The sequence below is a fragment of the Cupressus sempervirens genome, chromosome 5 (assembly GCF_028749045.1).
Source record: "Cupressus sempervirens isolate cs-2001-9-10 chromosome 5, ASM2874904v1, whole genome shotgun sequence".
NCBI classification, from domain to species: domain Eukaryota; kingdom Viridiplantae; phylum Streptophyta; class Pinopsida; order Cupressales; family Cupressaceae; genus Cupressus; species Cupressus sempervirens.
Window position 1 is genome coordinate 849,019,031 of NC_143122.1, and position 9,830 is coordinate 849,028,860.

Consider the following 9,830-nt stretch of genomic DNA (forward strand, 5'->3'; position numbering starts at 1 on the left):
GCTTTAGTTTTGTTTGACTTTGGTGCTTCAGATTCTTTTATTTCACCATCTCTTGTTCAACGATGTGAGCTAGTGGTAGTATGTTACGTCAATAGGTGGTAGGTTGAGTTAGCCATGGGTTCCAAAGTGGTTGTAGATTCCTTAGTTAGAGGTTGTATTTTGAATTTGGGAACCTTCACCACCACAATGGATCTACATATTCTACCTCTTAGATCATATGACATTGTATTGGGCATGGATTTGTTAGCCACCCATCAAGCTAACATAGATTGTCATTGTAAATTGGTACACTATATTGATGACACAAGTGGGTAGGTGGAGCTTTTTGGAGTTCAAAGACCAGTCTCACTTTGGATGATCTCAGCTAATTAGCCGAAGTGGAGTGTGTGGAAGGGTTGTCAGTTGTTTCTTGTTTCTATTAGTGATCTTGAGGAAGTCAAGAGCCATATGATGATGCTTGATGATCACCCACTCCTTCGTGAGTATGCAGATGTGTCTCTTGATGAGATACCAAGTATGCCACCATAGCATGACATTGATTTTCAGATTGATCTTGTACCAGGAGTAGAATTTATTTCATGAGCTCCTTGCTACATAACTACTTAGGAGTTGAGTGATCTTAGATTATTGTTGGAGTAATTATTGACAAGGGCCACATTCATCCTAATGTATCCATATGCGGTGCACCAGTCATCTTCATGAAGAAGGATGGATCTTTGTGTTTGTGCATTGACTACCAACAATTGAATAAGGTGATAGTGAAGAACCGATATCCTTTGCCAAGGATAGATGAATTGTTCAATCAGATGAAGGGAGCACGAGTGTTCTCAAAGATTGATCTTAAATCAAGATATCATCAACTTTGTATCTAGGAGGCTGACATTCATTGAACAACTTTTTGTACATGGTATGGGCATTATGATTTCACGGTTGTACCTTTTGGGTTAACCAATGCTCCATTTGTGTTTATGAGTTTGATGAATGGAGTATTTTGCACTTACCTCAATCAATGTGTTATTATATTCTTGGATCACATTTTTTTAATTCAAAGATTGTTGAGGAGCATAAAGTCCATTTATGCTAGGTACTGTACTGCTTGAGAAACTATCAGTTATATGAAAACCTAAGTAAATGTGGGTTCTTCTAATCAAAGGTGAAGTATTTAGGGCATATCATCACTAGTGATGGAATTGCAGTAGATCCAAAGAAAATTTGTGCTATCATGGATTGGTTGGTACCCACTAATGTTTCTGAAGTTTGTAGTATCATGGGATTAGCAGGTTACTATCATCACTTTGTGAAGGATTTCTCACGAATAGCTCATCCCATCACTTATCTTTAGTAGAAAGGGAAGAAGTGTGTTTGGTCAAATTAGTCTAAGGTAGCATTTAATGCTCTTAAGGAGTGTTTGACCAGTGTACAATTCCTTGTAGTGCCTAATCCTATAGGTGATTTCATGGTTTGTACAAATGCTTTGTTAGAAGGTGTAGGTGCAGTGTTGATGTAAGATGGTTGAGTGATTGCATATGAGTCTAGAAAACTTAAGGACCATGAGCTTAATTACCCCACTCATGATTTGGAACTTGTGCCCATAGTGCATGCTTTAGTTTGTTGGAGGCACTTCCTTTTAGGACAGAAGTTTGAGTTGCATAGAGATCATAGGAGCTGGCAGTATATTTTTTCTTAGCCAAACTTGAACCAAACTTGAATGCATAGCATCATCACTGGATGGAATTCCTGTGCGAATATGACTTTTATTTTCACTACATTAAAGGGAAGAAGAATATCATCATGGATGCCTGTGACATGAGATATTAGTGTTGTCATTAGGAGTGGATTTGTGAGGCCATATCCTAGAGGCTTTTCCTAGTGACATTTGGTATCAAGAGGTGAGGGCAGAGATTAAGTCTAGATGTATCCTTGAGGGGAGATTTTCAGGATATTTTCTTGAGTCTAATGGACTACTACACTTGTAGGGGTGTGTCTATGTACCCATGTCAGGTGATCTTTGTGCCTAGTTTTGTCCAAAGTGTATCATGCACCATATTCCACACATCTTTGTGTCAAGAAGATGCATGCTAACCTTAAGAAACTATACTTTTGGGTAGGGATGAGGCACAATGTTGCTGATTTTGATGCTCAATGTCTCGAGTGCTAGAGAGTGAAAGCAAAGCATCAACATCTGGTGGGTCTTTTGCAACTGCACACCATTCCAAAGTGGGAATGGGATATAATATCCATTGATTTTATCACAGGGTTACCTATGTCATCATGACGACATGATTGCATCATGGTGATAGTGGACAAGTTATCCAAGGTAGCACATTTTTCACCCATGAGAGCATCCTACATAGCTTCTTCTATAGAACATGTTTTCCTATAAGATATTGTTTATTTACATGGGATCCCTTGTTGGATTATTTTAGATAGAGATCCACTGTTTACTTTTTCACTATGGATGTCTCTCTAGTATGCTTTGGGCGCATAGCTCAATTTTAGTTCAGCTTATCACCCAGAGTCTAATGGTTAGACTGAGAAAGTGAATCAAGTTCTAGAGGATATGCTTCACATGTATGTGATGGATAGGCAGGTGAAGTGGGAGGATTATTTATACCTTGTTGAGTTTGCATACAACAATGGGTATCATAGTTCCCTTGGCATGTCATCTTTTCAAGTGTTGTATGGTAGACTATCATACCCCTTTGAGTTGGGATCATTTAGAGGACCAAGTTCTTTTGGGTCCAAAGATGCTTCAGGATATGGAGCAATAGGTTGTTCATATTAGGGAGCATTTGGTTATTGCTCAAGATAGGCAAAAGAAGTATGCAGATGCCCATAGGTTGGATCATCAATTGTCTTCTGGTGATAGGGTGTTTTTGCAAGTGCATCTTAGGAAGAGCCCTGTTTTGTATGGGAAAGGCTCTAAGTTGGCACCATGTTTTGTTGGACCTTTTGAGATCCTCTAGAGGATTGGTCCTATTGCTTACCAACTAGTGTTTCCACCTAGCCTATCATGCATTCACAATGTCTTTCATGTTTCTATTTTGAGATAATATATTCTTGATGTGACCCATGTTCTTGATTGGGATGTGTTAGCCAAAATTGCCTCCCACCAAAAAATTGAATTTAAATGTCTAAGGCCCACCCAACGATCACTCCCAATATTTGATTATTTAAATACCATGGAAATACAAGATAAATAAAAGAAATAAACTTTATTGTATTTCCTTTTTTTTTAAGTTATTTTTTTCCTACCCTACGACTTTTCAAATCATTAGATCTTAAATAGATCAATGGTGGGCAGTTTCTTGTATTATGAAAATGCTCTATCTTTATGCAATATGGGCAAGCGCCTTGCTGCCATGTGGCATGTGGATCTATTTTCTCTTTGTGAGCCACAAAAAAGGAAAGGTTGTCAGGTGAGTTAGCATACAGAAGGCACTTTATTGGCTAAGGTACTAATATAGGTTGTCAGTGGACTACATGTTTCCATCCACCATAAGATTGAAGATGATCGATGATGGGCACTTTCCCACATTATGGAATTACAAGATGTTTAAAAAATATGGGAATGCACCTGATCACCATGCGTACTTATGGGTCCAAGTTCTTTATTGGGCCATCTTTGACCATGCTAACATGTTAGTGTTTGTTGGCATTTTGATTGGTTGTCACTTTTCCACATTCTATATTTTGTTAGAGTTTCTAACAATACAAGGAAGCAACTTTTTGACATGTGGACTAGTGGGTCCATTCTTCTATGTGGACTGCCAAGGTTAAAAGGTAGTGTTTGAAGAATTTAAGGTCATGTTGAGGTGGTTTTCCTTCTAGTTGCTTCATGTTGATTCACCAAAAGGGGTGATGTGTTCTCATGTTGGATGCTAAGAAGTTTGTGGGCCCAAAAGTTTAAAGGGGTAGGCACTATAATAACAAAGGTTTCCCACGATCATTGATCTTTCATAGATTGATGATCAACACTTTCCCACATTATGGAATTACAAGGACTTTAAGCCATGTGGGGAAGCGCTTAAAGGACACGCGTCCTTGTAGGCCTAGGTGGTGACAACAGTGGTAACATCATGGTTAAGTCATAGTTTCTTGGGCAGTCATGGTTAGGGTTTTAAAAGGATGGCATAGTTATGATGGATAAGATGGTCAAATGCATAAGGACCTTGTAGGGTGGTAGAAAGATAAAAAAAATATTGGCCTACATGGCTCATCTTAGTTGTAGGACTCAGTTGACCTATTGACCTTGCTAATTTGTAAGGCAAAAATGAAGGAAGATAGGGTTTCTTACATGATCTGATCTTCATGATTGATTCCAACCACTCTCAAATGAATGCCATGCCTAGTCAAAAAAGGCAACACTCCACCACCTCTGGTTTTATCCATCTACTTGGTCAGAACAATTAAATGGCATCATTTCTATCTTCTCAAGGCTCTATTTTTGGTAAAATATTGGATTTCATTACATCTGAATCTGTGCAAAGATCAGATTTTCTCCATACCTGTATGATTGTTCTCTATAATCTTAAATGGTAGTGGTTGAGTTTGGTTTAGGGTAGCAAATATCTCAATTATGCCTAAGCTATAAAGGTAGTTTTTGTAAATTTTGTTAAGTTCAAAACATCTCTATTTCTCTGGCATTGCTTTGGCATGCTACTATAAATCCCCTTTGCCTTTGAACCATATGACATTCTACCTTATCTCCTTCATCCATTTATGTATTGTGCAAGACCTATTTGTCTCTCATTAGTGTATTGTGGATATCTACAATCTAGTATGATTGTATCTCTTTGATCTATGAATGATATATAAGTGAATATTATCTTCCTTGTATCATTTATTTGGGTTTTCTGATCTACATGTAATTATTAGATTAAAACAAGTCTCAATCTATATATCTTTGATGTCATCATAGTTCAAGTGTACATGTATGGGTAGAGATTGGTTTGAACACTCTATTTTGGTGCATCACCCCTTAGGTTAGAGTAGGTAGATTTGCTTTCATGCATTCCTTCTCCCTTTTCCTCTCCAAGTGTATTTAGGTGCACCCTGATAGTAAAGGAAGTTAGCCTTCTTTGCAGACTCAACCTCACAATTCAAGTCCCACAGATTGGAGGTTGTTTCCATGTTTCACAAGGTTGTCCTTAGGTAAAAACTCTAGACAAGGGTGCAAAAATTTGTGACAATAGGATGCTTTGTAAGTAGTGGATGAGTAGCTTACTTTGGAGCCCATTCATATCCTATAGTATCAGATGCTGACCTTTCGAGGTCAGGACATTGAGAAGGTAAGGGTCTAATAGGACCCAAGCAATGAGACCTCTATAACTTGGGAAGATGCTACACAATTGAGGAGATTGTACCCCTATCTATTTGTCGACTTCCAAGAGTAAGTGTATGCTAGTAAGGGAGGATGTAGTGCCTCTCGTGTTTATAGTTTATACCTTATTTATTTTGATTTGAGTGATACTTGATACTCTTATTATTTGTACTTTGAGATGACCTGAGGGTTGGATGTTATACTTCGATTTTAGTATCATATATGTTATACTGCTATGTTGTTCAATTTATCATATTTGCATGTTGATGCGATTTTGAGATGATAGTAGGTCTATGATGATATTTGGTTATCTGGTATTTGGACATATCTCTGATTCTGTTATGGGATAGATTTTATGCTATGGTGATTTACTTCATTCTAGCTTCATTATGTTTTATGCGAATGTGAGTAATGTAAATGGATTATTTTGATATAAATTAAATAAATTGTTAAATTAGTCATTTAATGTATTTATTGCTTCGGCTATGATATTATATGCAATTGCACTTGATCATGTGTTTTAGTGTGTAGCATTTATATCCCCGATAGTGGCATGTGGAGTTAATGATTTAGCTATTCATATTTACCAATGTCATCCCTACATGGTCGACATATCTTTTAAATGTTAAATTAACCCTTTCAGAGATTTGTTAAATTTGGACTCATTTGCATTGTATGATTAGACTAGTGAGTGTGTCTATGCATTTAGAGTTTTGCATTGTCGTGAAGTTGTTAAGATCTTCTGTGATTTTGGTTTTAGGGTTTTCAAGCTTTATTTATTTAATTTTTAATTTTTTGCAGCTTTGCCTTAGGTGAATTCCTATTATGATGGATAACCTATTTTCATTTGGGTTGATTCAGAGTCTATCTAGTCTAACTGGCTATTTACCCTAATCGAATATTCACTTGAAAAGTGAATAAGTATTGGAAAAGGTAATTATTTTCTCACTTCTCACTTTTGCAAAACACAAAATTGAGAGTTTTTTTGAGAATCCTCTTCTAGAGGATCACGTTTCTATTCATTGTGAGAGCTATGGATGTGGGTTGTTTGTGAGGTGAGTCTTTTTGGATCTAGCTCGGGTAGACCTTGCTTTGTTTTGACTTCTGGTAGTTTCAGCGTGTAATTTATTTTATTATGTTGTTTTTGGTTTTAGCCCCTTTTGCTGTCAGGTAGGGCTTTCTTGTTTCCTTATTTAAGCTTAAATTTTGTATCAGTCTATGGTAGTTGTTTGTATGGAGGTTGAACACTAGTGTACCCTCCATTTGTGTTTGTTGGTTCTACCCAATTGGTCTAGTATGAACATTTTTCTAGTTTTTGGGATGAGGGTTTGGGGTTTCGTGTTGTTATGTTGGCCATTTTTGCTACGGTGTCTGAACCCAAATTTTATTGGATTTTTGAGACTTGTATGCCCAAAGACCAAATGGGTTTTAGTTTTAAAGTTTTCCTATTTTTGGGGTTTTTACCTCATTTTGTGTGCCACCTTATTTTCTCATGTTTTCTTGGCATATGTTGGTCATGGACCTGGATCATCCATTTGGATGTCAGTCAAACCATTGTTGCACTTAGATTTTACATTGGGATGTGTGTCACATATGTCCTCCTAAGTATGTTTTTGGTTGAGTGATATTTTGTATTATGTTCTCATCTAGTCCTTGTGTTATGATCTTCATGATCGTGGTGCACCACACATGAGTACGTGTGCCTACATTTGTCAACTAACTTGTGAGACCTAATCTTTTGTGGTATTTTTAGGATTTATGATCATTAGGCTTGGGTTGGGAGTATGCATGCCTATGGGCACTCATTCCTGGATGAGCATGGGTAGGGTAAGGAAGCATATTGAGGTGACTTCTATTTTTGCAGCTTAGTGTCCATGCCCAAAGTGTTGCGTGGGAAGTTTTAAGTAAGTGATAACTAAATAAAAATACTAGGTGGTAATAAACTTAAGATAATTAAAATTTAATTGTATGCCTTCCATTGGGGAGAGAAGCTACCAATACTAGCTTGGGATTATTGATGCCAAGGAACTCTCCATGATGTCAGCCCCTACATAGCAACCATTAGGTATCTGACCAGGACTTGTAGTTTTTGCATTGTGGACCTGATCTTGGTTTCAGTCATCATATTGTCTAGTATGAGTGTTAGCCATGGATGTTTGCTTTATGTGTGTTTGTGGTTGGATTATTTATCTCCATTAGCATGACAGGAGTGGGCCTATGGGTTCCACATGGTTGGGAGGCGTAGCTACTGAGACCACTATTAGGGGCTAGTGTACAAAGATGGTCTTTTTTCCTAGTGTGACCATTGTTGGATGTTTTCACTTGGTACTTTAGGTTTCAGAGCATGTGTTCTTGTGATTTATGCTTTCATTGCAATTCTTGCATATCATGTTTAGATGATGTTAGTATTGACCTATGTTGTTATTATGATGTTTAGCATATGATGTTATGATGTTATCTGCTTTGCTGGAGTATCTATTGCTTATGGTTTAACATGTTAGATTTCTTGTTCTTATGATGTTATTACACTTTAGTAGTGATGTCCTTATAAGATAGCTCTAATTATCTAGTTGGCAGTTTGGGATGTTACACACAAGGGATGGCTAGGACCTTCGAGGTGTCATGATGTTATTATGGTTGGAAGGAACTGCGCGCTTAGTTCATTGTTTTAGTTCATTGCTATGTTGTTTCTATTCATTGTGATGTTGCTTTCAGTTATTTCCCTTTGCTACTTTGTTTGAGGTTTAGATTCTAAATTTTTCTATCTGTCTTTTGGTTATTTGATTGAGTGTCTTTCCTCAATATGTGGATTCGGTACTCCCCAATGTAGAGAAGCTTTACTTCTTAGCTTTTTACTGTTTTTGTTTTTTGGTGCATTGTTCAAAATTCTCACATAAAATTGTACCTTCCCGCACAAGAATGCAAGATATCACATGGTGTGCTAGGTTTTCTCGTGTGTCCTTTGGCACTTTCTCACGTGAAAGCCCACACTAGTTTTGGGGTGCCTTGGTTGCTTGGCCAAAAACTTCCTCACACTTTTTGGTGCACTTCCTCACGTGGAGGGTAGTTTCTCACATGGCTTGTTGCACATCCTCACGTGAGAATCTATCAATCTGTTGTCCTCATGCAAAAAAATAGGAGGTGTCTACACAAGCTTTTTGGAAACGTAAATTGGTGTTTTTAGTACCCTTTGGGTTTTCTTGTATTTTCTTGTCTCTGCAGTTCGAAGATTTTAGGTTCTGTTGTTGTTTTGGTTTTGTTTGTTCTTCAGTTTGTCGTGTTAGTTTGGTAGCAGCTTTTGGAGATCTATTGGTGGTTGGATGTTTGTTTAGTCTTCGGTTGTAATCTTTGTGATCCTCACATGTTGTATGTCATGTGCAACCATACTTGTTTTTTTTTTTTAATTTTTTATTATCTTGGCTTATATTTATCCTTATTCCAAGGATCTCTAGGTGGGGCATTACAAAAATGAGGAATAGGTTGATATTAATTCAATTCATGTTATTACCACACTTGGAGATCATTCACAAAGAAGTGTTTAAAGCAGAGAGTGTATTGAAGAAAGACACACATTTTTCAAATGTTGAAAGTTTAATTGATCTAGCTGCAAATCTAGAAATTCATGTGTCAATTTTGGGAAGAGTAAAGGAATAATGAAATAAAGACTTTGAGGAAATTTTGGCAAGCCACAAATCATTTTTTGATAAGTACAAGTTAACCCCAATAGCCCCAAGCCATAAGTGACAAAAACAAGGAGGAAATATACTAAAGGGGAAATGCATTGCAAGGGGCAAATATATCAAAGAGAAAACAGTTAGAGTCATCAGATGACACAACATCAAAAAAATTAGATTGAAGAAAAAATTACCATTTGAAGGGGAGTATTATTGTATGGATTGATTATTCATGACAATGTGTTTTTTCCACTAATGTCAAAGGGGGAGATTATTGATCTCTAAGCCTGAGTTTCTGATTACTGTCCAAATACTTAGTCATTTACTAGGCAAGGTTGGTCAATCATCATTGCAACCAAGTCATCTAATAAAGACTGAGTACATTAGGACTTGTTTATTTTGTATTACATGTTGAGAAAGTCAAAGGTTGTTGAGCACCCCAGTTGAGATTGAGCACATATATAAGATGAGTATACATAGTTGAGACCAAGCAAGAGGACAGTCAATTTTTGCTGAGCAAATAAAAAGGATCAAGTGTGTAGAAGCTGAGTGACAACAAAAATGTTAGTTATGACCAAGTGTCAGAACATTCAAGTACCAAGCAAACCAATTTTGACATATGAGTTTGTAATTTCACAAAAACTCATGAAAAGTGTACTGGCCAACTTATATACAACAAGTAAAAACATAGTCTATGCATCATTGCAAAATGTATTGATCTTGAGGAAAGATAATCAACCAATTAGAAAATTAGTAGGGATACGACAAAAGGGATGAATTATGAATTGTTGATTATGATCCAAAACTTTCAAAGATCTATTTAAAGAGGGTTC